The 6,696-nt window shown below is 49.1% G+C and overlaps 1 non-coding gene across 1 annotated transcript; it reads left to right on the top strand.

Moving 5' to 3' along the window:
* The first annotated feature begins 2,774 nt into the window (after nucleotides 1–2,774).
* On the top strand, nucleotides 2,775–2,847 carry TRNAG-CCC. Its single transcript has one exon. It is a non-coding gene; the product is annotated as a tRNA-Gly (tRNA).
* The last annotated feature ends 3,849 nt before the right edge of the window (nucleotides 2,848–6,696 follow it).

Genomic DNA, 6,696 nt, shown 5'->3' with positions numbered 1-6,696 from the left:
TTCTCATCGCGGTGGCTTCTTGTTGTGGAGCACGGGCTCTACAGCACAGGTTCAGTAGTTGTGGCGCACAGACTTAGTTGCTCTGTGGCATGTGGGATCTTCCCGGACCAGGGCTCGAACCGTGTCCCCTGCAGTGGCAGGCAGACTCTTAACCACTGCAGCATCAGGGAAGTCCATCCTATGTTTTCTTTTCTTTTTTTTTTTTTTTGAGGAGAGAGATGTTTATTAAATATGACTGATTCCCCCTCCCCCGTCTCCAGTGGGAGAATAGTAAAACTTGATCAAATCTTTATCTTTGGTTTTCCTTGTCCTTCCTGCCAGGATTAAAAGCCATGAGTTTCTTGTCACACACCTTTCTGTACCTTCCATGGTTGAGTCTTGGGGAGCCAGGAACGGCTGGCGAGGAGGGATGAAAATGTCACTGTGTGGCCCGATGCCTTCATGGGTTCGTCCTTCGAAGCCTGACACAGCTGGTGTCGAATCGGCCTCACCTCCCTTTCTCCTCTTCTGGGGCCCCTGGCTGCTCCAGTTCCCTCTCTCCTCCAGTCCAGTGGAGCCAGCCATCCCAGCAGCCTTCTTCCCAGCCTTCATACTACAGTTACAGGTGAAGTAGGCAGCAAAAGCAATGAGTGTGGGTGGGAAGGTCACAGCCCTGCCCTGCCCTGTTTCAAACGCCCTGCCCTACCCAGTGTGCCCAGGCCTAGCGAACAGCCTGGATTAAACTCTCCCCGCACCTGGGATGCTCCTATCTCACCTGCAAAGGGTATTCATCAACCACGGGAGCAATGCATACTCTGCACTCCACATGCAATCACCCTCTATGCTCCTGGGAACAACATGCCTCCAGCCTGGGCGACCCGCGGAGCCAACCCTGAAGTCCCTGGCGGTGGCGCATCTAGTGGTGGTGGATGGCACCCCCCAAGGCAGCCTGAATCCAGATTCTTCAAAGGACCTCCCCGACCAGTAAGTGCCAGACACTTTACAGTCAGCCATGAGCATCCCCGGGGCCAGAATGGGACCCTTCCAGCTGTAGGAGCCGTGTAACGCTACAGAAAGCAGCCGCCAGGACTGCAGACCCAGCCCTTTGAGGGCAGCATGTGGCAGGGACCCGACACCCCGTTATGACCTTGCTGACTGTGGTGCGGGAGTCCCCGAAGGGAGTGGTACTCCCAGCAGGCGCCCAGCCAACAGAGCGTGATGGCCAGGCCCACCTCCACTGAGATGGCCGAGAGCTGGCGTCCCGGCACTGGGGGGCAGAGCGCATCGCTCCCGCCGCGTAATCCAAGATGCCCTTTCCCAAGGCTGGCTGCTGGACCCCCTCCGCCCGACCCAAGCCCTGGCTCAGCACGCGGTCACAGGAGGCCGTTTAGTGGGCCTTGGCCTAGAGATGGTGCCCTCGGGCCAGTGGGGTGAGAGGGAACCCCAGGGCCCTCGTTTCACAGGGTTGGCAAGGGCTGGGCCCGCAGGGGGGTTAAGGGCATTGCCGTCCCCCGAAACTGGGCTCACCTTCCCCACCTCCCCGTCCTCTGCCTCAGTGTCGCGGCCCAGCAGTTGCTGGCGCACCCATCTGCGAAGGCCTGGGCGAAACTGAGCGTCCTGTTTTCTTGAAGAAGTTTTATCATTTTGCACTTCACAGTTAGGTCTGTGATCCATTTTGAGTTAATTTTTTGTGTGAGATCTGTGTCTAGGTTCATTTGTTCTTTTGCATGTGGGCGTCCGGTGATTCTAGAACCTTTGCTGAAGGGACCCTTTTCTCCATGGAATGCCTTTGCTCTGTTGTCAAAGATCAGCTGACTACATTTGTGTGGGGTCTGTTTCTGGGCTTTCTGTTCTGTCCCGTGGGTCTATGCGTCTGTTCTTTCACCGTGGACATGTTGTCTCACAGTAAGTCTTGAAATCTTTACTTTGTTATTCTTTAGTATTGTGGCTCATGGGCTTGGGACTGGTTAATTTGCATGTGGAAAGCACACTCCCCGTTTATTCTCTCTAGGATGTGGCTAGTCCTGGGAGGTGGGTAGCCTCTTCAATGTCAACAAGGCTTCAAGATGTCAGAGCATTAGAATTACAGAAAATAAATAGGTATGATGAATATAATTGGCCCTGTGATGCTTTGACATCATTTTAAGGAACCCTTGTGGGGAGATGATAGAGGAGGATTTTAGAGAGTAGGGCATACGTTTCTGTTGTGAGAATAGGAAGGAAGGACACAAGTGGCAAGTATTAGGGGTCCTTCTAGGCTGGTCTATACCGAAGGTTCTCATCTATATGGCATTACCCAAGAAAACAGACCTGAAATTTCCGGGGTCTCTAACAATATCTCTGTGGAATCAGAGTGTGTTAAAAATATTAATGTAAGAGATACATATGATTTGCTGCTGTTGTCTGTTTTTCTACAATATTATCTTGGTGTGTTTTGGGGGGCAGTTGCTGGGGGCATGAGGTGACCATCGGGTAAAGTCTGTGTGAGAATGAGTGGTGTTGTGTGTAACCAAGGGGAAGGGGCAGCCATCGTGGTCCTGCTGGGAAGCTGGAGGGTGTAGTAGGGGAAGGCCCTGGGGAGTGGGTGTTCTCATGTAGAGGTGATGGCAAAGCTGTCGAAGTCCCCATGGGTAGCCTGCAAAAGGTGTGTGTGTCCCTTTAGAGTTGAAGGCAAACTGGCAGAAAGCCTGTTGATATAGGCACTGAACAGAGCATATCAGCCAAATCTGTAAGAGCAAAATAAATACTGGTCTTGATTGGGTGGAGGGAGTGATTTTAATAATATCGGAGGGACTTCCCTGATGGTCCAGTGGCTAAGACTCTGCACTCCCAATGCAGGGGGCCCAGGTTCGATCCCTGGTCAGGGAACTAGATCCTGCATGCATGCTGCAATGAAGTTCCCACGTGCCGCAACTACGACCCAGCACAGCCAAATAAATAAATATTCTTTAAAAAATTGGATATTGGGTCAGGGGCCTTAATGCATGAACCACAGCTTTACTGTTGTGAATCCACCAGGAGGAACCCTTTCTTTTTCCCAGGTTTTAGAATAGGCAAAGTTGGGTCGTTAAATGGAAGCAGTGGGGATATTCACCCTTTGTTAATTAGGTTTTATATACAAGTTTTACTCCCTGACAGCCCTGTTTTAACTTACGTTGGGTCATATTAACTATTTTAACTGGGGGTCTGTGGGGTCCCATTTTATCAAGTCAATTTGTAGATGCCAAAGACTTTAATTTTATTATTCATGGTGTTAGAGCGTCTTTGCTCAATATGAGATATTTTAGGGCAAAAGTACTATGACTATGGGAAATTTAGGCAAGGCTACCATTAAAGTGAAGTATATCTATTTCCCCTCTATTTTATATTCAGTTTCTTCCCTAAGATTATAGGGGCCACAGTGTTCAAATTTGGTGGGATCCCCAGGTATGACAATCATTTGAGCCCCAGTATTGATTAAGCCCCATGAAGTTTTGTCAGTGGGTGATGTCAGCAAATACTAAAGCTAATTTAGAACCTATGTTATAGAAGCACAAAAGCCAACTGGTGGTTTTTAATCTTTTTATATAAATTCTGTGGTATTTTTGTTATGTATAGTTATGTATTGATATATATATAATTTATTGTATAAATTGTTAGTGTCTAAATTTTGGATCTCCAGTTGGGTCAAACTACGGACCTTTAATTTATGTATATATGTAAAATTTATTATATATTTAAAATATTAAAAAATATATACTATATGTAAAATTTATTTGTTATATATTTTATAAATATATTTATATATTTATAAGATATGTAATTTATTTATTTATTCACCTTTTGCTTTCTCCCCCTGTATCTAGGGTTTTCCTTTTTCTTCCTTTTTTTCTCTTTTCCCCCACCTGCTTTTTTTTTTTTCTTTTCTGTTTGAGGCGTTTAGCTGCTTGATTCTGTGGTTTTTAGTTTCTGTCTTGGGCCGATAAGCAAAAAAGGGGCAGGGACAAGGGGCCCAGTTGTCAGCCTCTAGGTAGCAGCCACTACCTGGGACGCTTGTTTTGCCTCCCCCCGCCCCACCCCGCCCCAGGTCTCCACCAGTGTGGTCCCTCCTATTCCTCTGGGTGGAGGGAAAATGGACAACACAACGACGATGGCCCTTCCCCCAGGGCCTGCAGGGTGCCACAGTCCCTGGGGTGGGCGCCCTGGCAGTGTGGCTCTGAAGAGCACGACTCTGCCCCGTGGGCCGGGCTGAAAGGCAGGGCACCTTTCACAGCAGCTCAGTTTGTGCACACGTATCAGTGCTGCCCGGTCAGGCCCGGCCACAGCACTTAGCGGGAAGTCACACCTCCTTCCCTTCAGAGGGGCCTATGTAAACTTAGCTGGTCAACCAAGAAAAAGGGGGACCCTGGGAACGTCCTCCCGGAATCTAGGCAAGTAATGGCTCAGACCAGAACTCAAGGAATTGTGGCCACGTCCGCCAGTCCCCAGCGGCAGTGGCACCAAGCCCAAGTGTTGCCAGCAGGTGGCGCCACCCTCCCAGGCTACCACTGCCACCTGGTGGGACCAGTTAGTATGCCAAGAGCATATCCTTTTAGTCTGAGGCCAAAACACCCTGCTCGCCGCACCAATTGTTTTAAAATGTAGGTTTTATTATTATTCAGGTATGATGAGGCCAAGAGATCAGGAAGCCACTGCCCTGGACAAGACAGTTTATCCTGCATGGTTCCCAAGAGCAGAGGCAGTGCCACCAGGGTCACACGGGGAAGCACCAGGGTCAGGAGCCCAGGGTGTGAGGGGGAAGCAGGGCAGGAGCCTTTATTGTGGTTTCCACGAAGGATGAGGCAGGGTCAGCAGGCTTAGCATTGGTCAGTTTGAATAACTTTGTTCAGCTTGTCTCTCGAGTTGTCTGGTACCTGGCCCTGGGGTGATTTGGGCAGGGGAATACTGGCCCTGAGTACAGAGCAGGTAGGTCAGGTGGTGGGCTGGAGATAGGTGAGTTTGCTTATGGAAGGCACACTCCCCGGCCAAACATTTACATCTCTAGAAACTGGCCAGCCCTGGAGGGCAGTCTCTTCAGGGTCAGCAATGCCCCAAGATGTCAAAGCATTAGAAATACAGTAAATTTAAAAAGCTCAGATAATACACCACGTTGGTGTAGGTTTTGGTGCCACGGTTTGATTGCGGCACACCTTTAAGCAGGTGGATTTGCCATGAGACGTCTGTCCATTCTCCTGTGGTTGGAGATTGGTGTTGTCTCCAGGACAGGGCTCCTACCAGTAAAGCTGCTATGAACATCCCTGCACATGTCTTTGGCGAATGTCTATTTTCATTTCTTTGCAAGATGCACCCTGCTGTGAAAGTCCTGCATCATGAGGTGGATGGATGTGGAGCTTTAGCAGATTTTGCTGCAGAGTTTTCCAAACTGGCTGAACACAGTTTTCAGTCTGAAGACTCATGTCTTTCCTTTGTTCTGGGGAAATCCTCAGTTATTACTTGTTTGATGTGACTCATTCATTCTTTTTTTTTAAAAAATTATTTATTTATTTTAGGCTGCGCTGGGTCTTTGTTGCTGCGTGTGGGCTTTCTCTAGTTGCGTTGAGCAGGGGCTACTCTTTGTTGCAGCGCGTGGGCTTCTCATTGTGGTGGCTTCTCTTGTTGTGGAGCATGGGCTCTAGGTGCACGGGCTTCAGTAGTTGTGGCTCGCAGGCTCTACAGCGCAGGCCCAGTAGTTGTGGTGCATGGGCTTAGTTGCTCCACGGCGTGTGGGATCTTCCCAGACCAGGACTTGAACCCATGTTCCCTGCATTGGCAGGTGGATTCTTAACCACCATGCCACCAGGGAAGTCCCTCTTTTTTTTTTTTTTTTGTAGGCTTTTAAACATTTTTAATTAATTAATTTGGTTGCACCGGGTCTTAGTTGCAGCAGGCAGGCTCCTTAGTTGCAGCACATGGGCTCCTTAGTTGCGGCATGCAAACCCTTAGTTGTGGCATGCATGTGGGATCTAGTTCCCTGACCAGGGATCGAACCCGGGTCCCCTGCATCGGGAGCGTGTAGTCTTAACCACTGTGCCACTAGGGAAGTCCCCATTCATTCTTTCATTTAGCAAATTGTTATTAAGGTCATCTCCTGTGCCAGGAACTCTTCTAGGCATTAGCAATGCAAGGGGTGAACCCAAGGGAAAAAGACACTGGAGAGGAGGGAGCAGACAGTAAGCAAATAAATAAGTACATGATGTAACAATTTATTTAAGGTTGGCAGAATCATATGTGCATATAATCAAATTATAATTCCAGTGGGAGATGGCTTCTTTGAAGAAAACAAGGCAGGGGAGGGGTAAATGTCACCTCTCCTTCATTCTCTCTCCTAGAAATCTCATTAAAAGGATGTTGGGGTTCTGTTCCTATCCCCCAGCTCTCATTTCTTTTTTTTTTTTTAATAAATTTATTTATTTTTGGCTGTGTTGGGTCTTCGTTGCTGTGTGTGGGCTTTCTCTAGTTGCGGTTAGGGGGGGCTACTCTTTGTGGCGGTGCACAGGCTTCTCATTGCGGCGGCTTCTCTTGTGGAGCATGGGCTCTAGGCGTGTGGGCTTCAGGAGTTGTGGCATGCGGGCTCAGTAGTTGTGGCTCACGGGCTTTAGAGTGCAGGCTCAGTGGTTGTGGCGCATGGGCTTAGTTGCTCCGTGGCATGTGGGATTTTCCCGGACCAGGGCTCAAACCCATGTCCCCTGCATTGGCAGG

The sequence above is a fragment of the Monodon monoceros genome, unplaced genomic scaffold (assembly GCF_005190385.1).
Source record: "Monodon monoceros isolate NGI ecotype Baffin Bay Population unplaced genomic scaffold, NGI_Narwhal_1 Super_Scaffold_21, whole genome shotgun sequence".
NCBI lineage: Eukaryota > Metazoa > Chordata > Mammalia > Artiodactyla > Monodontidae > Monodon > Monodon monoceros.
This window is presented reverse-complemented; position numbering and strand designations above follow the sequence as displayed.